This window comes from Pleurodeles waltl, chromosome 8 (assembly GCF_031143425.1).
Source record: "Pleurodeles waltl isolate 20211129_DDA chromosome 8, aPleWal1.hap1.20221129, whole genome shotgun sequence".
Taxonomy (NCBI): domain Eukaryota; kingdom Metazoa; phylum Chordata; class Amphibia; order Caudata; family Salamandridae; genus Pleurodeles; species Pleurodeles waltl.
The window spans coordinates 1,289,375,023-1,289,401,003 of NC_090447.1; the positions used below are offsets into that span (position 1 = coordinate 1,289,375,023).

Genomic DNA, 25,981 nt, shown 5'->3' on the forward strand with positions numbered 1-25,981 from the left:
TGATAAAAATGGTCATTGGTGAGGGGCAGTGGATTTAAACGATTCTGTGACTGCAGTGAAAATAATTGTGGCCAAATAGCACATATAATTGGGACAAGTATACTAATAAGCAAACTTTCACTCATTTAATAATACAGTGCAATTTCATTCTACAATCACCTGACAGAATAACAGTATTGGGCCTCAAGCAGAAAGCTTAGTTACTGTTATTTGTATTTTTTCCCCAAAAAGAACAGATTATGGACAGAATGCTGAACTATGTCAAACATCCACTCCTGATGGAGTGGGTGACAGCACCCCTCTCTGGATCAGGCTTTGTTTCAGACCTCCGAGAGTGCGGGCTCTCACCTCCAGGGGGTCAGAAACCTGTCTTGCGGTGGCAAGCTAGTCAGCCAACACACTGAGAGACTAGTAGGGTTCAGTGGCACCTCTAAGGTGCCCTGTGGGTGCATGACAGAATAAATCTGAGGCTGCCATCAGCCTGGATTTATTGACGAGGTGTTTCATGCCAAACACCATAGGGTTCAGTGAAGTCATTATGTCACTGGGTCACTCGTGTTGAAGGGTGTTTAGCACATACCTTACGATGGCTTCCCTGTTCACTTGCGGTGCTCAGCAATGGGGCTGGTCATCACAGGAGCATATCTGCTTGTGCAGATATGACCACACATCAAATATATGCCTTAGGACTCCCAGGCCTGCTGTAGGGGTGGCTTACATATATTTAGATGCAGTGATAGTAACATGGCACATAATGGGGGGTGTCATGTTGTGCTTTCACCTGGCTTGCACCAGGACACCTAGGCTGCAATGGCAGCTGTGTGCATCTCGTTTTTAGGAGGGTCCCTGAGGGTGGCACAATATGTGCTACAGCCCTTAGAGACCCTCTCCTCTACCCATGCCCTAGGTACCACTTATTAAGGGCTTACATAGGTAGAGGAGTGTGCCAACTGTACACATTGTTACCTGTTTTTAGGAAAAGAGCACTGGCACCAGGGACCTGTTTAGCAGGGACCCAGTGCACCTCAGTTGAAAAACCTCAGTACCAGTAGGCAAAAGTGGGGGGCGACCATGTCAAAAAGGGCAATTTTCTACACAACTCTCCTCCAATGAAAGGGAATGAGACTAACCTTTCCCAAGAGTGACTTCATTGTCTCTGTGTTAAAACCAGGAAAGGCCATCTGCATTGGCATGGTCGGTCACTGTCTGCCAATACCCTGATGTTAAAGCAAAGTTACGAGGAAACTTGGCTGCACCCAGCCTGCCACTTAATACATCAGCCCTTGGATTGGGGTGAGCATCTGTCTCCGTAACAACATTGAAGCCCCTGTCGTCCACATAAAACCTCAGCTCTGGTTTGCCTCCTTTGGAATGAGGTTTGGAGAGTAAGACCACTGGGCTAACTCAGGGGCTTTCAGACTGCTCAATCAAACTAAGATCCAGGATCTTGCTTACTTCAGCTCTGATGTTTTCTTTGACTTGATCAGATTTTCTGTAAATGTTGCGTTTGACAGACAGGCTGTCTCCAGTGTCCACAACATGGGTACACCAAGTAGTCTGACCAGGGTTCTCACAAAAGTACTGTCTGTGGTTTTGCCTGCAGTCAGATTGCTGTTGGGCAGTGAGGGTGTCTGGCAAGACTACTCTTTCCTCTGACCCATCTGCAGGGTTCTGGGAGAGCAGGTCAGGGAGAGGTTCACTCTCTTCTTCCTGGCCCTCATCAGTGACCATAAGCATGGCCACATCAGACCTGTCATAGTAGGGTGTAAGGTGGTTCACCTAGATGACCCTCTGAGGTCTCCTGGGACTGCCAAAGTCCACCAGATAGGTGACCTCCCATTTTCATTCAAGGATAGGGTAGGCCCCACTCCATTTGTCCTTGAGGGCCCTTTCAGCCACTGGCTGCAACACCCATACATTCTGCCCTTGTTGGCACTTTTCCAGTGAAGCCTTTTGTTCAAACCATTGTTTCTGGATCGCTTGGCTTGCTTCAAGGTTTGTGTTAGCTTTTTCTATGTACTCAGCCATCCTGGAATGTAGGCCAAGCACATAGTCCAATATGTCTTGTTTGGGCTCTTTTAGAAGTCTCTCTGAGCCTTCCCTCACCAGACGTAGTGGTCCCCTAACAGGATGGCCAAACAAAAGTTTGAAGGGACTAAAGCCCACTCCCTTTTGAGGCACCTCAATGTGGGCAAAAAGCAAGCCGGGCAAGATGAAATCCCATCTCCTTCTGACCTTTTCAGGAAGCCCCATGATCATGCCTTACATGGTTTTGTTGAACCTTTCAACGAAACCATTTGTATTAGGATGGTATGGATTGTGAACGTTTAAGTCACACCACATTCCTTCCACATTGCTGTAAGGTAAGCAGACATGTCATTTGTACCTCTGTCGTATCCCATCTCCTTAGGGAAGCCCACTCTAGTAAAGATACTGATGAGGGCCTTGGCAACTACAGGTGCAGTGGCAGTCCCATGGGGTATTGGCTCAGGGTACCTGGTGGCATGGTCCACTACCATCAGTATAAATATGTGTCCTGATGCTCTTGGAGAGTCCAATGGGCCAACAATGTCAACCCCTACCCTTTCACAGGGTACCCCAACCACAGGTAGTGGAATTAAGGGGGCCTTTGGTTTGCTACCTGTCTTGCCACTGGCCTGATATGTGACACAGGAGTTGCAAAATTCCTTCACTTTCTGGGACATGCCTGGCGAGTAGAAGTGGTTCACTAACCTACTCCAAGTTTTGGCCTGGCCAAGATGCTCAGCTAGAGGGATGTCTTGGGCCAAAGTGAGTAAGAACTCCCTATACTGCTGAGGCCCTACCACTCTCCTAGTAGCACCAGGTTTGGGGGTCTTTGGGCTCAGTGTAAAGAAACCCAATCTTCCCTAGAGGATTCCCCTGGGCCTAGGATTTCTGCCATGTAAGGCCCAAGTTCCTGAGGCTCAGTTCCCTCAGGGCTGATAGGTCTTCTCCCGGAGGAGAGGGGGCCTGAGCTTGTGTCTACAAAGAAGTTGGTTTTCCAGACTTCTTGCCTTTTTTCTTGGAGAGTTAAGCCATTATTTCAGACTCCAACACCTCTTTTTCATCATGGGCATTGCTCTGTGCTCTGGTTCTAACAATCACCCATTCAGTTATTTCCAGCATGGCTGAATGGTTTTTCATCTCTACCTTAGGCCATGTTGAGGTCTCCAGATTATTCCCCAACAGACATTACACTGGAATTGTAGGGGACACCACCACCTTCTTCTGGTCAGTAACCCCTCCCCACTCCATGGTCACCATAGTCATGAGATGGACTTTGACAATGGTGTCAGCATTGATAACTGGATAAGTTTGTCCAACTTTGTACTGGTCTGGGGATATCAGGTTTTCAGTCACCATGGTGACACTTGCACCTGCATCCTTCAGTTTTCAACCTCAACCCCATTGGAGTGTGGCGTTTGTCTGTACTTCCCCAGGTTACTAGGCCAGGCAGCCAGGGTATCTACGTCCACCCCACTCTCTGAGACTGAGGTTGCTTCTGTGGTTTCCCTGACCCTGTCCGAGATCACTAAGGATTCCATCTGGAGACTCACCACCCCAGCACTAGAGGGGGCCTTTTTGAGACAAGAAGAGTCCCCAATTCGGTGTCCATTGGCCTTACAATTGAAATACCAGGCCTTTTTGGGATCCCAGTTCTTACCCTGGTACCCACCCTTTGATCGGGAAGAGTCTTAGGGCCCTCCCTCCTGAGAAGAGTTTTGGGGGGCTTTAAAAAACTCTTTGGGTTTTTCCCCTTTGTGCCCACTGTCCTTTCCCTAGGGTGATTACCAACCCTTTTCTTCTGGTCACCCCCACCATGAGTATTCCTGGACACCGGGGTTTGACCCAGTGGTCTGCCTTTTTCCCCAGCTCCTGGGGAAAAAGCAGCCCTACGTCCACTAAGTACTGATGTAAGTTTTCTGAGGTACAGTTACTCAACAGATGCTCCGTCATAATTAAATTATAGAGTCCTTCATAATCATGCACCTTACTTCCTTTCAACCAGCCTCCCAGTATTTTAACAGAAAAGTGTAAAAAATCCACCCACGACTGACTGCGTTTTGTGAGTCTCCCTGAATGTAATCCTGTACTCCTCAGTTGTGAGTCCAAAGCCCACAATCAGAGTATCCTTCATGAGGTCATAGGACACAACTTTTTCCTCACTCAGTTTCAGGAGTCTATCCATGCACCTTCCCAAGAAAAGCTCCCAAAGTAGAGAGCCCCAGTGCCTTTGAGGGATCCTTCTCATTTGACAGGCCCTCTCGAAGGCTGTAAACCACTTTGTAATTTCACCTGCATCAACACATCTTGGGACAATCCCTTTAGGAATTTTGGGATCAAAAGTTCTCCCTATTTATTTTGCTGCTACCACTCAAAGGTTCTAACCCCATCCCAGTTCTTTTTTTTTTTCCTATAGCCAAGATTTTGGCTTCAAGGGCTGCTGGCTAGTCTTTCGAGGATGACCTCCTCACCATCTAGGTCCTCTCTCTGCCTGGAAGAACAAGCCCTATCCTCAGTTGGAGAAGGCAATTTGGGCACAGTCCTAGGGTATTGGCTAGAAGGTACTTTTTCACCTTTCCTATCCAGTTTTGGGGGCTAACCCCACTCTCTTTATCACTGTCCACCTCACCCTCTTGGGTGGCGTCAGGAACCTCATTTAAGTGAAGGTCATTAAACTCTGCAAGCAGCTTCGCCTTGGTAGAGTTTGAGTCAGTCTTGATTTTGCTGACCTCACAGATGTTCCTTAGCTGCTGCATAAACATTTGCAGGTAGGGAGTCAAGGTGAGCTCCATGACTCTATCCTCTGTGCCAGACATCTTTTCTAAAGTAGTTGGGACCTCTGTAGCAATCTAGAAAAAAGAGTTACTAAGCAATTTGTTATAGGCCTAACTAACTAAAAACTTGTAAAACTTCTAATACTGTAGGGGAACTTACGCAGGGCCCTATATGTCAGATTCGAAATGTAAAAAAAATCTAAAAGATTGGAAAAATATTTTTGGGTTCTTAAGTCAATTGTGAGTTTCTTCGTGGAAACACTTATTGACAGTGTGGTATCAGCAAATGGAAAGTCCTCTATTCTGCCGCTAAACAACCAATGTAAGAAGCTAGCTCTCTATGTAGTGCACCAATGTATGTGGGCGCTACTGTAGATAATCCAGGCAACCCTTATTGACAATCCCAAAAGCTCTCTTTTGTGGTAGTGTGTGGGCAAGCATTTAGGCTTAGGTAATGATAAGCAGTTGTTGTACTCACAGAGGCAATAAATGAGACTCACACTCAAGAAGGAACTTGAGACTAATTGCTAAAAAATAGATACTTTTGTTTACATTATGATTCAACACCAGAATACTTTAACCAAAATAAATGCTGATGCAGTTTTTGAAGATAAATAGCAAGACAGTTCAAGTGTCTTTAAAGCTGTAATGGAAACCTATGGAGAAAAACACATGAAGTGCTTATGGGCACTCAACAGAGACTTGCAGGACCAGTCTTCTGGAGTTAAGGTAAGTACGGGGCACTGTCCAAGGCAGTACCAACATGTCACCTCGGGGAGGTCTGGGGTGTCCGGGTGAAGAGGTGCTTTACAACATTGGGTCCCCAGTTGGTTTCAATTGGAAATGGTCCTGGGGAAAAGAGGCTGCAGGTGAGGACTGGTGGGCTAGCCACTGGACCAACGGGAAGGAGGCTAAAGTCTTGCGATGCTTGGGGATGTAGGCACACCGTGATCCTCTTCTCCTCAGGTCGGCATGGCCGGGTGTAGAGGTGTCCTGAGGCATTAGGTCTTTGTCACTGGAGACAGTTGTGGGGTAAGGGGTCCTGCACAAAGAGGCTGCAGGGAGTCCACATCTGAGGAACTAAGGGTGGGCTCGTATCCTGGAGGGCCTGGGGACCATGCTGGCACCGTTGGCCCACTTCAACTCAGGTTAGGGGGTTCATGGGCAGTGGTGCTATACGGTGTCAGGTTTTAGGTGCTCTGGAATCCTCAAGGTTCTTCTTGGGTGCCTGCAGGGAAGTAGCTCCGCTACTCTCCAGGGGATCCTGGTGCCTTCTTAGAAGTGCAGGCAGTCCACCAAGGCTTCTGGAGGAACAACAGCTGCAGGACAAGACAACTTTGGTGCAATTGTCAAGGACTGCAGGCAGGCTGGCAGGATCAGGCCCAAGTCAGTAGATGCTCCTCTGTGCTTGCTTTTCGTGGCTCTTCAGTGTCCTTCTTCTTCTTGGGTCCAGAGAATCTGTCTTCTGGTGTTGGAGAGCCAACTAAATATTGAATTTAAGGCTTTTAAGGGTGTCTAAGGTAATAGCCAATAGGCTTATCCTTGGGGTGCCTACACACCTTATATGACCACTTCCTGTAGGGAATGGCCATATTCCTACCCCAAACGGCCTAGCTCTAACCAAAAACAAGATGAGGAAACCCTTCCTTGAGTGTCCACCTCGGGTAGCCCACCTTAAGGGTGTAGTTAGCCCGAGGTTTGCATACCACAAGAGGTAGGGTGTTTGAAGGCCTTGGTATGCAGATCTGCTAGCCTTACTGCTGGAGTGGGTGACAACATTCCTCCCCAGAGCAGACTTTGTTTCTGACCTCGTAGAGCATGGGCTTTCACCTCCAGGGGGTCAGAAACCTGCCTGGTGGTGGCAGGCCACTTAAGGCCAATCAGCCGACACACTAAGAGTCTAGAGGGACTCGGAGGCACCTCTAAGGTGATATCTGGGTGCATGTCATAATAAATCCAAGGCTGGCATTAGCCTGGATTTATTAAGATAAGGTGTTTGATACCAAACACTATAGGGTTCAGCGAAGCCATTATGTGACCCGGTCACTTGTGCTGACGAGTGTCCAGCACATACCTTAAGATGGCTTCCCTGTTCACTTGCAGTACTCATCAGTGGGGCTGGTCCTCACTGGGGCATATCTGCTTGTTCAAATATGACCACACATTAAATATAATGCACCCTGCCTTAGGGTTCCCGTGCCTGCTGTAGGGGTGACTTACATATATTTAGATGTAGTGATAATAAAATAGCACGCAATAGGTGTTCCATGTCATGCTTTCACCTGGCTTGCACCAGGACACCTACACTGCAAAGGCAGCTGTGTGCATCTCATTTTTAGGAGGGTCCCTGAGGGTGGCACAGTACATGCTGCAGCCCTTAGCGACCCTCTCCTCTTCTCCTGCCCTAGGTACCAGAGGTACCACCTTCTAGGGACTTACATAGGTAGATGAGTGCGTTAATGTTACACAGTGTTTCCTGTTTTTAGAGTAAGAGCACTGGCACTGGGCACCTGTTTAGTAGGGACCCAGTGCACCTCAGTCGAAAAACCTCAGTAGCAGTGTGCAAAAAGTGGGGGATGACCATGTCAAAAAGAGCACTTTCCTGCAGCCCCCATACCCTGCAAAAAAAGAAAAACTAACCAAAAATAGCTTATACTTTATTTTCTATTTCCTATTGTTTATTTTTTATTATGTACGCATTTCTCAACAACCTTTGTATATACAATTTTCTGCGTATTTCTGCACTTCTGTTCATGCTTATTTCTGCATTTATTCCTAGTTGCAATTGTTCATGTCAGTTACTATCCTGTGTACATTGTATTCCTCAATAAAGCTTTTTGAAACTAAAAAAAAGCTGCAAGCCCATACCAAGGGTAGATTGTACACTATATAAATACCAGTAGTACAGTTTAAAACAACAAATACACACATTCACAAAAGAGGCCTTGCTCCAGCCGGAACAATTTAGTATTCTGCCCTCAACTCAAGGGCCCAGATCCTTGTTATAATAGCAGGCACTATAGACAGTACTAATCTTGATTATACAAGTTCTAGCCCCCGCAACAGAAAGTAGGCAGGATGCTAAAGGTGGACAGTTTGGTTGTTTGTGTCTATCAGTAACGTGTGGCGTTTTCCCTCCACAACCATATGAGTTTGTTTTCTGAAAGGCATACTGTAGTATCTTTCATACCGCACATGCTATATTAATGGCAGTCTGCAGAACCCGAACTGCCTCCTGTGGCAGTAGAATATCACCAGACATGGTTCTGTCTGCCAAAGTTATCGACTTAATGAATGCATTGTAGATAGAATGTTTGTTGAAAAACAGGATGCTGATGTTCCCCCTTACAACAATATCTTGTTAGATTCTGCTTATGGTAAAGTATTACCTTTTACAGAAAGAGGGGCAAATAGGCAACCTTCAACAAGGATTGGGTATTTTAAGTGAGCTGCAACTATGGATCAGACCACTTTCATCAGTCATGCAGAGTTTTTGTTTTGATGAGCATTTTAATAGAAAATAAGTCGTATTCATCCCCAGAGAGGTGCTCCCATATTTGCTTTCTTGCACTGCATGTATCTTTCATGCACTGCACGTATCTTTCATAGCAGTGTGCAGAACCTGCACTACCTGTAGAATTTTGTCACATTCTAACATATCATTTGTTGCATAAAAGGCTTATAAGTGCTTGAAAGTGTAAAATAAATGTTTTGACTTTTAAAGATCCTTGTGATATTTTTAAATATCATCATTCGCGCCATATTTGTTTTGATGACCGTGCTCCAATTTTGGTTCAAGCCAAGCCCGGGCTTAGCTGCTTTTCAGCTCTTTCGTTGGGTTTGCCCAGCTCTGAGCATTGTTTGCAGTTACCTGGTGTCAATGCAGTGATGCTGGTGTATTGATTCAATGTAATTGCACTATGTCGAGAACCCACAACTAGATTGCAATTGCATATGAGCTGTTCCCATTCACCTGCAGCTCTTTGTGTCGGGAATGTGGATAATGTGTATGTTTCAAATACATAGTAGTAGTTTTTGGAAACATACTTCCGACTTTGAGGCCGGCTGGTGTTTACCCACCCTGGCAAAATACCTATTAGTATTAGTTAATTATTTAGGCAGTTTCTTGGACTCAGGTTATAAACATGCACGTGCACAATTCACAAATCGCATAGACTGCTATTTATTTGTAAATATGATCATTTTAAAATAAATGACAAAACGAAAACAAAAAGTACAGGGCCTCATTACAAGTTCCCCAAAATTCCTGACAAGCCGGGTGACAGGGTCACTGGAGCTATGGGAAGTTACAAGATCCATGAAAACACCATGGGGGTCATTCTGACCCCGGCGGGCGGCGGGAGCCGCCCGCCTGGAGGGAGCCGCCATATGGCCGCTCCGCGGTCGAAAGACCGTGGAGGCTATTCTGGCTTTCCCGCTGGGCTGGCGGGCGACCGCCAGAAGGCCGCCCGCCAGCCCAGCGGGAAACCCCTCCCCACGAGGAAGCCGGCTCCGAATGGAGCCGGCGGAGTGGAGGATGTGCGACGGGTGCAGTGGCACCCGTCGCGAATTCCAGTGTCTGCAAAGCAGACACTGGAATTCAAAGTGGGGCCCTCTTACGGGGGCCCCTGCAGTGCCCATGCCATTGGCATGGGCACTGCAGGGGCCCCCAAGGGCCCCACGACACCCCTCACCGCCATCCTGTTCCTGGCGGTCGGAACCGCCAGGAACAGGATGGCGGTGAGGGGGTCGGAATCCCCCATGGCGGCGCAGCAAGCTGCGCCGCCATGGGGGATTCCCAGGGCAGCGGAAAACCGGCGGGAGACTGCCGCTTTTCCTGGTCTGACCGCGGCCAAACCGCCGCGGTCAGAATGCCCTGCGGGGCACCGCCAGCCTGTTGGCGGTGCTCCCGCATCCCCGGCCCCGGCGGTCGGAATGACCCCCCATGTCTCGTGTTTCCCCTGGAGATGTCGGCTGGAGAGAATGCTTCAATTACTTACCAGTAATTGCATTACTCCGAGTCCTTCTCTTACTTGTATTCCTTACAATGTTTGGCTTCTGCGCCTACCTGAACCCTTGCTCCAGTATATAAAGACCCTTCTATCCCTCCCTCTTGCTTACCTCCTGTTTTGTTAATAAGGCCCTTAGAACAAAGTTGGCCTGGACACACAGGGCAGGAATCCAAGCAAGAGAGGGACTCAGAGTAATGCATTTACAGTAATCAAAGCATTACTCCCCTTGTCCCCCTTGCTTTGATTCCATACAGTGTGAGATGTACCCTGTAGGAAGCTGGGCTGGTGTGTGGTGAGTACCTATGGTATTATCACCTTATACCAGGTCCAGGTATCCCCTTATTAGTAAAGTGTAGGCAGTGTCTAGAAGCCAGGATCTCTCAAAGTAGCTGTGGGTGAGCAGCCAAAGCTTATATAGGAGACATACAAAGCTCATATATTACCACTGTAGGCACACATCACTTACACACATGAAAGTACCACACGGTGTTACAAACATAAAGGCACTTTATTTTAGTGACACAGGTACCAAAATGCTAGATAAGCAATACTTCAGTAGGAGATAAGTAAATACACTATATATGTATATTAGCTCATCTGCCCTAGGGAAAGGATGAGCATCTGTTTTTGTTACAGTGTTGAGCCTTCTATAGTCAACACAAAACCTAATTTCTCTCTTTCCATTTTGGGAGTGAGGTTTTGGGACTAGAACTACAGGAATAGCCCAAGGACTGTCTGAGTGCTCAATGACTCCCAGGTCTAGCATCTTCGGAACTTCAGATTTGACGCAGTCTCTGACATGGTCAGGTTGCCTGTAAATTCTACTTTGTATTGGCAAGCTGTCCCCTGTGTCAATGGTGTGTTCCCACTAAGTGGTTTGACCATGTGCCAATGAGAACAGTTCTGGGAACTGTCCCAGGAGATTTCTGCAGTCTTCTTTTTGTGACTCAGAGAGGCAGTCAGCAAGGATTATCCCATCAACTGAGCCATCAGCTGCAGTGTGGGAGAAGAGGTCAGGGAGGGGGTCACTCTCTTCTTCCTGTCCCTCATCAGTGGCCATGAGTAGGGTCATGTCAGCCCTCTCATAGCAGGGCTTTAGGCGGTTCACATGAAGCACCCTAAGGGGGCTTCTGGGAGTGTCTACGTCTACCAGGCAGGTAACCTCACCCTTTTTCTCCACTATTGTGTGGGGAGTGCTCCACTTGTCCCGGAGTACCCTAGGAGCCACAGGCTCTAGGACCCACACTGTCTGTCCTGGCTGGTATACAGTCAGTAGAGCCTTCTGGTCATGCCATTGCTTTTGCAGCGCCTGGCTCGCCTGAACGTTTTTATTGGCCTTCCTCATATACTCAGCCATCCTAGATCTGAGGCCAAACACATAGTCACTATGTCTTGCTTGAGAGGCTTGGGAGGTTGCTCCCAGCCTTCTCCTACATGAGCAAGAAGACTCCTAACAGGGTGCCCAAACAGACATGAGCCATAGCCCACCCCTTCTGAGGGACCTCCCTGTAGGTGATGACGAGGCATGGTAATAGGACATCCCATCTCCTCCTGAGTTTTTCAGAGAGTCCCATGATCATGCCTTTGAGAGTTTTATTGAACCTCTCTACCAAACCATTGGTTTTGGGGGTGGTAAGGGGTGGTGAACCTATAGGTAACACTACATTCCTTCCACCTGGCTTTCAGGAATGCAGACATGAAGTTTGCATCTCTGACTGACACCACTTCTTAGGGAAATCCCACTCTTGAGAAGAATCCAAGAAGTGCTTTAGTAACTGCAGGAGCTGTAGTGTGCCTAAGAGGAATAGCTTTTGGGAACCGGGTGGCATGGCCCACCACCACCAGACGGAATCTGTTCCCAAAGTCGGTGGGTGGGCCAGTGGGGTGACAACAATATCCACCCCAACCCTCTCAAAGGGTACCCCAGCCACTAGAAGTGGGAATAAGGGGGCCTTTGGGGTGCCACCTGACTTGCCACTGGCTTGACAGGTGACACAGGAGCAACAAAACTCCTTTGTGGCTTCTGACATGTGGGGTCAGTGAAAGCGAGGGAGAAGTCTGTCCCAGGCTTCGCTTTGCCTCAGGTGACCTGCCAGGGGAATGGCATGTGCCAGGGTTAACAACAATTCTCTGTACTGCAGAGGGACCACCAATCTCCTGGTGGCACCAGGTTTGGGGTCCCTTGGCTCTGAGTACAAGAGGTTGCCTTCCCAGTACACCTTGTTGGTGCCACTGACACCCCCTGCCCCTTGAATGACAGCTTGCTGTCTCAAGTCCTCCAGTGTGGGACAAGTATTTTGTGACCTACTGAACTCCTCTCTGGCAGGCCCCCCCACACCCAAGAGCTCAGCTGTGTCAGCTTGTAGCTCTTCTGGTGTAGGGTCCGCCAAGGGAGTGGATTCTTCCTCCTCTGGGGTTGAATCCTCACTGGAGACGGGAGTAGGGGGCACTTTCTTGCCCTTTCTACTCTTAGGCTTGGGAAAGTCTTGGGCTATTGTTCCAGGCTGCAGGTTTTCCTGATCTTTCTGCTTTTTGGCCTGTGCTCTTGTAAGGGCAAAAATATGCCCTGGGATGCCCAGCATTGCTGCTTGGGCTACCAACTCCACTCCAGCCTAAGCTGAAGTCTCCAAGGTGTTCCCTAGTAGACACTCTACAGGTAGGTCTGTGGACACTACAACATTTTTTAGGACTAGTAACCCCCCACCAGCTGAAATCAACAACTGCCATGGGGTGTCACACATTGTTGTTATGCACATCAGTCACTTGGTACTGGTGACCAAGTAGGTGTTGCTCAGGAGACACCAGTTTTTCAGTCACCATAGTGACAATGGCAGCTTTGTCCCTGCAGGCCTCAGCCTCAACACCATTTATCAGAGGATGCTGGCTGTACTTACCCATGTCAAGGGGAGGCAAAGTCAGTGCCCCCATAAGAGACAAACACTGCTTCAGTAGTCTCTCTAACTAACTCAGACCCCACTATAGTCACTAAAGTGAGCCCAGCCACACCCTTAGACTGACTACTGTCAGTAGTCCCATCATTACTGATATTGCTAGGGGCACTAGGAGTGGACGTGGGGTTGGTAATGGTGGTTGGCTTGGTGCCTTTCTTAGGGCACAAGCTATCTCCTGGCCTATAGCCTTTGTTTTTACAGACATAGCACCAAGGTTTCTTGAAGCTGGAGGAAGAGGATTTGCCCCCACCCCAGAGGAATTTTATGGGCCTCATGAAGATTCTTTGGATTTTTCCTTGTCCCCACCCTTCTCCTGGTGCTTACCTGTATCTTTCTTTTTTTGGTCACCCCCTGTATGAGCTTTTCTGCTCACCCAGATCAGAGCCCACCAGGTATTGATGCAACAAATCAGGCACACCGTTTTTCAAAATATGCTATCTCAGGATAAGGTTGTACAAGCCCTGATAATCACTGACTTTGCTTCCATGCAACTAGCCTTCCAGAGCTTTGACAGAACAGTCCACAAAATCTACCCAATCTTGGGGTGACTCTTTCCTGGTCTCCCTGAATGTTATCCTGTATTGCTCAGTGGTTAGACCAAACACATCTAGAAGTGGTGGTTTGAGAACTGAGTAATTGCCTGCATCATCTTCTCTGACAGTTAGGAGTCTGTCCCTACCCTTGTCAGAGAAGGAGAGCCACAAAATAGCAGTGGCCTTTGGGGGACCCTCCGTACCTTACAGGCTCTCTCCAAAGCAGTGAACCACTTGTAGATGTCATCCCCCACCTTGTAGGGGGGGCACCTTGTTTACGTTTCTGGAGTCAAAAGAGTCCTCCCTGACCCTAGGCTCCCTGAAATAAAAACTGCAGCCACCCTGGGGTGCTAACCCCAAACCCTGCCTCTGACTCTCCACTGCCAAAGCCTCCCTATCTAGGGCTAGCTGCTGCTGTTGCAGCCTCAGCTTGGCCTCCTCCAGTCTCAGTTGCCTGAGTTCCCTGTCTAGGGAATCCTCACCGGAATTTGAGCAGTGTGTCCCCTCAGATACTGAGGAGACATCAGAGTGGGCAGAGGAGGATCTGTCCCTATTCTCAGTCACCCTCTCAACCAACCCTCTGCGTACAAAGGGAGACCTACTTGTATTGCTCCCCCTCCCACTACCAGTAGTGCTCCCAGCTGGGCTGGGGGGTTTACTAGGGACTCTCTGATCCTCTAAAGGACCCTGCTGACCCTCCTCAGTGTCTATATCCTGTCTTTCTAACACTGGGGTAAGATTCTGCATCCTCCTCCTCCCCCTCCTGACTGCCAGCATTGTCCTAGTCAGCCTGGAGCAGGAGGCCTAGGAGCAGACTCTTGTTAGGGTTCCTATCTGTGTTCAGCTTTCTATCTGAATATGACTCTTGGAAAGTGAGACCCACATATTGTGATTCGCTGGCCTGAGCGATGTTCTCTACTGAAGGCATAGGTAGCCATTATGACATTGGCTCTGACTGTTAAAGTGGCGGTAATACCGCTAACAGGCTGGCAGTAATTACTGCCAAATTATGACCATGGCGGTGATAACTCCGATAGACTGCCAATGTACCACACCAACCACCAGGGTGTTAACACCACTTACCACGGCGGTAGCTATCAACAGCCAGGCGAAAGACAAAGTACCGCCCACCATATTAAGACATTGCAAACCGCTACGATTTCCGGGCGATACCAATGCCATCAAAAGCCTGGCGGAAGCAGAACACAGAAGACGAAAGACACACCATCAGAGACACAAAGAAGATCAATGCCGCCATGGAAACGGAATTTCAAGTCTTCCCGATGCTCTTCTACGCCATGCTCCACCTGGAACGCCAATACCGACGACGACAGTGAGTACAGCCGCCTAGCACACAAGGGAGGGAGGGAGAAAAAGGAGAGTGATACACACACGCACAACACACACCATTCTCACACACACCATACACACACCAGCTCCAGAGGAAAAGCACTGTCACAGGACACACATTATAATGCAAGGAATACATCATTCCAAAACTGATAGTGTAATTGGATGCAAACAGCCACCATATTGTCCATTTGACAAAAAATACTTGATTCACTGTTCCAAAAGGGCCCAAGGCCAGTCCAAGGTACAAAAGGCCCACATAGCCACAGGGCAGAGTCCAAGCCCCAACTCATTCTCTGACATAATCAGCACTACACTGTGCAGGGGCATCATGTTGTGAATGGCCAGGTACCTCAGGGGGAAGGTGGATGGGGGGCACCTCAGCTAAAGTGGGGGACTTGCCCACTGGTTCTGGAGGGGGCTCCATGCCCATTACGATTAGCTGGGGAATGCAAGGTCATAGTCTCTGAGTTGGGGGACTTTCCCACTGGTTCTGGAAGGGCTCCATGCCCATTACAATTAGCTGGAGAGTGCAAGGTCACAGTTTCTCAGTTGCAGGATTTGCCCACTGGTTCTAGAGGGGGCTCCATGCCCATTACAACTAGCTGGGGAGTGTAAGGTCACAGTCTCTGAGTTGGGGGACTTCCCCACTGGTTCTGGAGTGGTCTCCATGCCCATTACAATTAGCTGGGGAGTGCAAGGTCACAGTCTCTGAGTTGGGGGACTTGCCCACTGGTTCTGGAGGGGGCTCTGTGTACAACAGTCCCTGAGGGTGGCTAACATGCCCTCTGCTGGTGGTGAGTGCTGCTGTGTCCCAAGTGGAGGTGAGTGCTGCTGTGTCCCAACTGGAGGTGAGGGCTGCTGTGTCCCAGCTGGAGGTGAGGGCTGCTGTGTCCCAGCTGGAAGTGAGGGCTGCTGTGTACCAACTGAAGGTGAGGGCTGCTGTTTTCCAGCTGGAGGTGAGGGCTGCTGTGTCCCAGCTGGAGGTGAGGGCTGCTGTGTCCCAGCTGAAGATGAGGGCTGCTGTGTCCCAGCTGGAGGTGAGGGCTGCTGTGTCCCAGCTTGAGGTGAGGGCTCCTTGCCCACTGCTGTTGGAGGGGGCCTCTTGCCTCTCTTAGTTGGTGGAGTCTCAACCTTCCCTTTCCTGGGTGGTGTAGTGGGATCCTTCCCTCTCTTGGGTGGTGGAGTAGGATCCTTCCCTCTCTTGGTTGGTGGAGTGGGATCCTTCCCTCTCTTGGGTGGTGGAGTAGGATCCTTCCCTCACTTGGGTGGTGGAGTGGGATCTTTCCCTCTCTTGAATGTTGGCGTGGGATCCTTCCCCCTCTTGGGTGGTGGAGTGGGATCCTTTCCTTTCCTGCCTCCACGACTAGGAGGTGCCTCCACTGTCCCCGTGGACTGTTTGGCTGAGGTGCTGGGCTGGGTAGTTGTGACCCTGCTGTTACGGGACGGACGGGGTGGGGGGAGGGTGGGAGAGGTCAAGTTGGGCAAGGAAAAGCTTCTTAGGGATGGCGGGTTGGAATGAGGGAGGATGGATGTGAGTGGAGATTGAGGGAGTGGTTGTTGGAGGTGTATGTCTGCTGACTGTGTGTGCAGGTGCATGGGCAGTGTACTGATGTGAGGTGGATGGCTGTTGGGTGTCTGAGTTTGTGCATTTGTGTCTCTTAGGAGGGGGCAGACCGGGCGGGAGAGGACACAGGGATGGATGTTGTGGAGGTGTCTGCAAGTGAGGTGTGTGTGCTGCTTGGTGTGGTGATGGTGGTGGTGGCTGTTGATTCAGTGCATGCAGGTGTGAGTGTGGATGTGACAGTGAGGGAGGAGGAGGAGGGGAAGACAGTGGAGGCAGTGGATGTTGTTGCATGTGCAACTGCCTGTTGTTTGTGTGAGTGCTTGTGGCCTAAAGTGTGCTGCCTGTGTTTGTCTGTGACACTCTTGTGTGATGTTTTGTGTGCATGCTTGTCTATATGTGTGCGTGGGATGGGTTGGGTTGTGGAGATTGGGACTGGGAAGTGATAGTTGGAGGGAAGACTATAGGAACAGGGACAATGGCTGCCATCAATGAGGAGGCCAAAGTCTGGAACAATCTCTATTGGGCCACCAATACACAGTGAATGCCGTCCAGGAATGCATTGCATTGCTGCATCTGGGAGGCCAGCCCCTGGATGGCATTCACAATAGTTGACTGCTCTACAGAGATGGATCTCAGGAAGTCAATAGCCTCCTCACTCAGGGCAGCAGGACTGATTGGGGCAGGGCCTGAGGTGCCTGGGGCGAAGGAGATGCCCACCCTCCTGGGTGAGCATGCACGGGCAACTCGGTGAGGGGCTACTGGGAGGGGGTGCTGGTATGAGGGTTGGTGACTGTACCAGTAGCTGGGGTAGTCCCAGAGGTGTCCGCCACCACCAGGGAGTTTCCATCCGAGGAGGTATCTGAGTCAGTGTTGTCATCTCCTGTCTCCGCCGTGGTGCTCCCCTCGCCCTCCGTCCCACTGGTCCCCTCGGCGTCGGTGGACTCTGCCTCCTGGGTCCTGTGGGATGCAGCTCCCTCTGTCGCCGGTGCCCCTGCTCCTCCGCCAGATGATGATAATTCACACATGGACAGGATGACAGAATCAAAAAGGGGGGAGAGAAAGGGAGCACTGGGTCAATTACAGCACCAACACCACAGATGGCATACACATTACGGTCACACACAAGGATCAGGATTGAGAACAATGCATCACACGGGCATTCCATTGGCTAGGTACCACAGCAAGATGAGAGCAAAACACCGCCAACTGCACCCCTCCTGGGAGTCACTAAGCCCTGTCTGGTATGGAATGCAACCTAGCTAGGTTACCAGATTTAGCAATGCAACCATTACTCTTGAGCTGGATCACGCTGCGTTCTCTGAACTGACATTAAGGTGCACCCACTAAGTGACACCCACCACCAGGTTCCCATGCCACCTACCAATCATAGTTGTAACGCACACTGTACTCACCCCCTTGTGGCTGCTGTGATGCCCTCAAGCGCCCATCCAGCTCTGGGTAGGCCACCGCCAGTATGCGGCCATCAGGGGGGTCAGGTTCTGACGGGCACCCTGCCCTCGTTGGGAGGCCATCCCCATCTGGGCCTCTGTGGTCTTCCGGGCCCAGCGTCTCAGGTCCTCCCACCTCTTCCTACAGTGGGTGCTCCACCTGCTGTAGACCCCCAGGGTCCACACGTCCTTGGCGATGGCACTCCACAATCCCTTTTTCTGTTGGGCGCTGACCTACAGAGGAAACACAGACAGGAGAACACCATTAACCAGACAATCCAGCCTGTTATACTTATGGCCCACATATTCCCTTCCATCCCTATTGGCACACACATCACCGAGCACCCACCATGTACACCACCACCAGACATACAACTCCCCCAAAGGACACGATGCTTGCACACACATCTCCATGCAACCTTGTTACATGCCTCATGCCTAAGGTGTACAGCAGCCAATACTGGGGTATGACCCCATCCATCAAGCGCTCCGACTCCTCCGAAGTGAAGGTAGGGGCCTTTTCCCCGGTCACACGGGCCATGGCAGGATCCAGACACAGGTCACAGCAGCACACGCAGTGTAGGTGTTGTCCTGTGGAAAGTCAGGAAACAAGTGAGGTTATAGGCAGAAAATGGTGGTCACGTACGCAGCGGTGTACACCGTCACCGCCGGTGATCCCCATTCACTGCTGTACTCCCTAGAGCCCCCTGTTATCCAATGAGGAATAGCACAGCAGTGCAAGACCTCCTTCCGCCATAATGCGCAACACCGGCAGAGTTAGCTCACTTCCACCTGTCTCTACATACAGGACAGACGGTCATCATTTTATGGTGGTAGACAATATTCAGATAATCGAGAACTGCGTCATATCTATAATTTGCACATTCATTGCCATTACCAATGTCCCATCATGTTACTCCTCTATGTACACTGAGATGGTTCCATTGTTCAAATTGTGCCAGCCTACTCACTCATGTGTCCCTTAGATACCTACCACTGTGGAGGAATTGGAGGAGGAGGCAAGACCCTGTGTACAGACCCCTTGTGGACTTGGCTACACTGGAAGACAGGCACATAATACTCAACTATAGAATGGACAGGGCCACAATCACAGAACTGTGTGCTCAATTGGAGCCTGATCTGATATTTGCTATCTGTCATCCCACTGGGTTCCCCCTCACCCCCTTGTGCAGGTTCTATCTGTGCTCCATTTCCTGGCTTCTGGCTTTTTCCAAGTGACAGTGGCTTGGCAGCAGGAATGTCACAGCCAATGTTCTCAATCGTGATGGCAAGGGCTTTGTCTGCCCTGGTAAAACACATGTGCAGCTACATTGCTTTCCCCCAGGTGGAACATTTGGCCACTTGGAAGGCTGGATTCTATGCAATGGGACATATACCCAACATTATTGGGGCGATTGACGGTACACATGTTGCGTTTGTTTCCCCCGCCAGAATGAGCAAGTGTTCACGAATCGGAATAGTTTCCACTCACTCAATGTGCAAATGGTGTGACTGGCTGACCAGTACATCTCCCACGTCACTGCCAAGTATCCTGGGTCGGTGCATGACGTCTTTGTCCTGAGGAAATGCAGCATCCCAAATGTGATGGCACAACTACAGAGGCACAGGGTGTGACTAATTAGTGAACCTGACTCCCCACCCAATGTATCTCAGTATATGCTTCTGGTGTTGACCTTATACAATTGTGCAAGGCTAATCTTTGTTCCTCAATAATTGCAGGTGACTCGGCCTACCCAAACCTATCATGGCTCCTGACCCCTGTGCGGAATGCCAGGAAAGGGGCTGATAATAGTTATAATGATGCACATGGGTGAACCAGCAGAATTATTGAAAGGACCTTCAGCCTCCTGAAGGCCAGGTTCAGATGCCTCCATCTGACAGGTGGATCCCTGTGCTACTCACCCGAGAAGGTCTTCCAGATAGTAGTGGCATGCTGCATGTTGCACAACCTGGCCCTCAGACAACATGTGCCTTATCTACAGGAGAAGGAGACATGAAATGCCCCTGTGGCAGCAGTGGACCCTGAGGACAGTAAAGATGAGGAGGCAGAGGATGAGGATGTGGACAACAGTACATCAGTTATATGTCAATACTTCGAATGACACACAGATGAGACAGTGGAATTGACCATTCCTCTGATTAATGATGTTTTCTGTGTGGCTGTAGCAGGATGGCATTAACTTTCTTAGCATTTCTACTTACTGTCCCCGATGGTTTCTCATTTTGCAGATGTTGGTGATATGACAACAGTGTACTGATGTGATGACTACAGGCAGATACAGGTCATAAAATGTATGCTATCACAGTGTTCAGATCATTTGCACATGATGTGACTGTTTCCATATATGCATATTTTCATCACTTAAAAACAAATTCACTTAGGTTGTGTTCAAGGGTGTTTATTGTAGTGCAAATCATTGATGGAAAAGTGCAATGAAATGGGGTGATGATTGAGGAAAGTCCAGGGTATTGTTCCAGTCTGTAGCACAGGTCCAGTGTCTAAGGGGCCATTGGAAGGGGAGCAAAGGCAGTTCAAAGTGGACAAGGTGGGACACAAGGGGGAAATTCAGGAGGGTCTCATTTCCTGGCAGTGGTCTTGGTCTTGGTCTTGGTCTTGGCAGGTGTCTCTGGCTTCTGACTGGGTCACAGGGAACGTTTGCGGGGTTGTTCACCTTCTGCAGGAGGAGGGGTGCTGGTAATCTGTGGGTCCTGTGGCAGGGCCTCCTGCCCACTAGCTGCAGCAGAAGTGGTAGGCTAGTCAGTAGATTGGCTAGTGGTAGGGGTCCTCTGGTGTGCTGTCCATTCCCTCATGATGTTGGCCATATCTGCCAGAACCTCTGCTATGGAAACCATGGTGGTGTTGAGGGCCTGTAAATCCTCCCTGATCTCCTGATGGTGTACCTCCTGTAGCCGCTTGTTCTCCTACATGTTGGTAAGGATCTGGCCCATCTTGTCCTGGGATTGTTGTTAAGCCCCCAGGACATTAGTGAGTGCTTCCTGGAGAGTTGGTTCCCTCGGCCTGTCCTTCCCCTGCGCACAGTGGTCCTCCCAGTGTCCACGTTCCCCTGTGCCTCTGTCACCTGAACGGTGTGCCCACTGCCACTGATCCCAGGTCCCTGATTGTCTTGGGGGTGAGGTGTGGACTGGGGTCCCTTTACAGGTGGGCACACTGCTGATTGACGTGTCTTGGGGACAGAGGTGTGGGGACGCTGACTGGGTGCTGTGGTGTGGTGTTGGATACTGATGGGGGAGGCTCTGAGGTGGACTGTTAGTGGTCAGGGGTGGCCGACTGGCCAGTGGCCCCTGATGGGCCAGGTAGTTCATCCAGATCCTGAAGTCCAGAGTTACTGTCATCACTGGGGGCATCTTCTGTTGGGGGACTGGTTAGTCGTGGCACCTCCTCGCCGCTGAGATTGGCTGGGGCACCTGTGGGGATGTAAGGGATGTGTTATACTTCATGTCTGTGACATATTGTACATCCCTTGCTTCCCCTCTATTGTTGAGGTTGGCCTGCCACCTTTGTTTTGTGTATGGTGATGGATTGTGGGCTTGTTAATTCTCCATGCTGTGCATGCTTTGGTGATGGGTGTCCATGCAGGGCTGGAAGGGCGGTCCATGCATTGGTATAGCATGCAGGGCTGGACATGGGCTTAGTCACATGTGTAGGTGCAGTTTGTGGGATTGAGTGGAGTGATGGGAGTGAGGGTGAGGGAGTGTGATGGCATGCAGGTATGGGGGTGATAAGTAGTACATTTTTACTCACCAGTGTCCAGTCCTCGGGCAACTCTAGTAAGTCCCTCAGGATGCAGCATTGCCAAGACTTGCTCCTCCCATGCTGTGAGCTATGGGGGAAGAGGGGGGGGGGGTCCACCACTAGTCCTCTGGATGGCTAGCTGGTGCCTTGCTGCCACAGAACGTACCTTCCCCCATAGGTGGTTCCACCTCTTCCTGATGTCGTCCCTTGTTTTTGGATGCTGTCCCACGGCGTTCACCCTGTCCATGACTTTCCACCATAGCTCCATCTTCTTGGCAATGGATATTTGCTGTACCTGTGCTCCAAACAGCTGTGACTCTACCCTGACTGTTTCCTCGACCATGACCCACAACTCCTCATCAGTGAAATGGGGGTGCCTTAGTGGGGACATGGGTGTTGTGTGATGTGTGTTATGCAGAGGGTGTTAAGTGATGTGGTGGGGTGTGGGATGTGTGGTGTGTGACGGATGAATGGGTGTTTGTGGTGTGTGTGTAGTTGTCTCAGCGGTCTTTGTGTTAGTCTTGTGGCGCTTTTTGGTATTTGTAAAGGGTGGTGTGTAATGTGTGTGTGTGTGTTTTATAGTGCTGTTGGTGTGTGGGTGTCGTGTGTGTATGAGTGTCAGGTGTGTGTTTCTGGTATTGGCCAATGTTGTGTTGTTTTGTATTTGGGTGGCCATTCAGAGCGCGTCGCTGTGTACCACCAATGGTTTACCGCCGCTGAATGCCTGCTGTGGTGATTTGTGGGTTATAATGTGGTGAGCGTTGTTTTGTTAGCAAAACGGTATGGGTGTTCGTACCGCCACTTTGGCACTGACCTTTGGGCTGGCGGATTTGTGTATGTGGCAGTATTCTGTTGGTTTGGTGTGTGTGTCATAATATGGCGAACGGATATTTGCCACCGCGGTGGTATGGTGGCGGCCGTCACTGCACCGGTAAGCGGCATTTACCGCCAATGTCATAATGAGGGCCATAGTGTGTTGTTAGTGTGGTGTAGGTGTTCCTAACTACCTTAACTCTTAGGCCCATATTTATACTTTTTTTGCACCACGTTTGCATCACTTTTTGACGTAAAAGTGGTGCAATCACACAAAATACAATTATATTTTGTAAGTTTACTCCGTTTTTGCATTAAAAAATATTGAGTATAAATATGGGCCTTAGTCTCCGTACAGAAGTTTGGAGCAAGGGCTATGCCTAAACCCCTAACTTACCCAAACTTGGGGGACTAATTCCCTGACACTAAGTACAGTGTGTACCCCTAATCAGTAAGTGGTCTTTCCTGTGGAAAGTACCAAGCGACAGAGTGGTAAGGCAATTGCAAGTGCTTATCCCACCACTACTACCATTGTAAGAAGCTGGACTAGTGTGTGGTGAGTACTTAGGGAATTATCACCATATACCAGGACCAGGTATCCACTTATTATTGAAGTGTAGGCAGTGTCTAGAAGCCAGGCAGGAGACATGCAAAGCTCATGCAATACCATTGTAGTCACAAAGCACTTACACAGATGAAAGAACCACACAGTTTTACAAAAATAAAGGTACTTTATTTTAGTGACACAAGTTCTAAAATACTAGATAGGCAATACTCCAATAGGATGTAAGTAATCACACTATATATGTACAGTAACTATCAGGAATTAGGCATAAAAAGTAATAGAAAACAGTGAAAATCAATAGGCAATAATGAAGGCCTGGGGAGGACCAAACCATATACTAAGAAAGTGGAAAGTTTGGTCTCCACCCAAAGAAGTAGAATGGGTAGAGGGGAGCTTGTAGGAGGCTGGACTGGCTTGTAGTGAGTACCTAGGGGTACTTGCACCTTGCACCAGGCCCAGTTATCCCTTATTAGTGTATAGGGTGTCTAGCAGCTTAGGCTGATAGATAATGGTAGCTTAGCAGAGCAGCTTAGGCTGAACTAGGAGACGTGTGAAGCTACTACAGTACCACTTAGTGTCATATGCACAATATCATAAGAAAACACAATACACAGTTATACTAAAAATAAAGGTACTTTATTTTTATGACAATATGCCAAAGTATCTCAGAGTGTACCCTCAGTGAGAGGATAGGAAATATACACAAGATATATATACACAATACCAAAATATGCAGTAATAGTCTTAGAAAACAGTGCAAACAATGTATAGTTACAATAGGATGCAATGGAGACACATAGGGATAGGGGCAACACAAACCATATACTCCAGAAGTGGAATGCGAACCACGAATGGACCCCAAACCTATGTGACCTTGTAGAGGGTCGCTGGGACTATTAGAAAATAGTGAGGGTTAGAAAAATAGCCCACCCCAAGACCCTGAAAAGTGAGTGCAAAGTGCACTAAAGTTCCCCAAAGGACAAAGAAGTCGTGATAGGGGAATAAGGCAGGAAAGACACAAACCAACAATGCAACGACGCTGGATTTCCAATCTGGGGTACCTGTGGAACAAGGGGACCAAGTCCAAAAGTCACAAGCAAGTCAGAGATGGGCAGATGCCCAGGAAATGCCAGCTGCGGGTGCAAAGAAGCTTCGACTGGACTGAAGAAGCTGCGGTTTCTGTAGGAACGCAAAGGGCTAGAGACTTCCCCTTTGGAGGACGGATCCCTCTCGCCTTGTAGAGTCGTGCAGAAGTGTTTTCCCGCCGAAAGAGCGCCAACAAGCCTTGCTAGCTGCAAATCGTGCGGTTAGCGTTTTTGGACGCTGCTGTGGCCCAGGAGGGACCAGGAGGTCGCAAATTGGACCAGGAGGTAGAGGGGACGTCGAGCAAGACAAGGAGCCCTCTTAGCAGCAGGTAGCACCCGGAGAAGTGACAGGCACTACAAGGATGCGTGAAACGGTGCTCACCCGAAGTTACACAAAGGAGTCCCACGTCGCTGGAGACCAACTTAGAAAGTCGTGCAATGCAGGTTAGAGTGCCGTGGACCCAGGCTTGGCTGTGCACGAAGGATTTCCGCCGGAAGTGCACAGGGGCCGGAGTAGCTGCAAAAGTCGCGGTTCCCAGCAATGCAGTCTAGCGAGGTGAGGCAAGGACTTACCTCCACCAAACTTGGACTGAAGAGTCACTGGACTGTGGGAGTCACTTGGACAGAGTTGCTGGATTCGAGGGACCTCGCTCGTCGTGCTGAGAGGAGACCCAAGGGACCGGTAATGCAGCTTTTTGGTGCCTGCGGTTGCAGGGGGATGATTCCGTCGACCCACTGGAGATTTCTTCGGAGCTTCTAGTGCAGAGAGGAGGCAGACTACCCCCACAGCATGCACCACCAGGAAAACAGTCGAGAAGGCGGCAGGATCAGCGTTACAGAGTTGCAGTAGTCGTCTTTGCTACTATGTTGCAGTTTTGCAGGCTTCCAGCGCGGTCAGCAGTCGATTCCTTGGCAGAAGGTGAAGAGAGAGATGCAGAGGAACTCGGATGAGCTCTTGCATTCGTTATCTAAGGAATCCCAAGAGACAGAGACCCTAAATAGCCAGAAAAGAGGGTTTGGCTACCTAGGAGAGAGGATAGGCTAGCAACACCTGAAGGAGCCTATCACAAGGAGTCTCTGACGTCACCTGGTGGCACTGGCCACTCAGAGCAGTCCAGTGTGCCAGCAGCACCTCTGTTTCCAAGATGGCAGAGGTCTGGAGCACACTGGAGGAGCTCTGGGCACCTCCCAGGGGAGGTACAGGTCAGGGGAGTGGTCGCTCCCCTTTCCTTTGTCCAGTTTCGCGCCAGAGCAGGGCTAAGGGGTCCCTGAACCGGTGTAGACTGGCTTATGCAGAATTGGGCACATCTGTGCCCAAGAAAGCATTTCCAGAGGCTGGGGGAGGCTACTCCTCCCCTGCCTTCACACCATTTTCCAAAGGGAGGGGGTGTAACACCCTCTCTCAGAGGAAGTTCTTTGTTCTGCCATCCTGGGCCAGGCCTGGCTGGACCCCAGGAGGGCAGATGCCTGTCTGAGGGGTTGGCAGCAGCAGCAGCTGCAGTGAAACCCCGGGAAAGGCAGTTTGGCAGTACCAGGGTCTGTGCTACAGACCACTGGGATCATGGGATTGTGCCAACTATGCCAGGATGGTATAGAGGGGGCAATTCCATGATCATAGACATGTTACATGGCCATATTCGGAGTTACCATTGTGAAGCTACATATAGGTAGTGACCTATATGTAGTGCACGCGTGTAATGGTGTCCCGCACTCACAAAGTCCGGGGAATTGGCCCTGAACAATGTGGGGGCACCTTGGCTAGTGCCAGGGTGCCCACACACTAAGTAACTTTGCACCTAACCTTTACCAGGTAAAGGTAAAGGGCTGCAGCCCATAGGGATCTCCTGGAACCCCAATACCCTGGGTACCTCAGTACCATATACTAGGGAATTATAAGGGTGTTCCAGTAAGCCAATGTAAATTGGTAAAATTGGTCACTAGCCTGTTAGTGACAATTTGTAAAGAGAGAGCATAACCACTGAGGTTCTGGTTAGCAGAGCCTCAGTGAGACAGTTAGGCATCACACAGGGAACACATACCTATAGGTCACAAACTTATGAGCACTGGGGTCCTGACTAGCAGG

At 49.7% G+C, this 25,981-nt stretch overlaps 1 protein-coding gene across 1 annotated transcript in view; it reads left to right on the forward strand.

The window, feature by feature from the left end:
* SACS (sacsin molecular chaperone) overlaps positions 1–25,981 on the forward strand; it is a 427,729-nt gene that overhangs the window by 25,092 nt on the left and 376,656 nt on the right. The gene's annotated exons all lie outside the window — the stretch shown is intronic.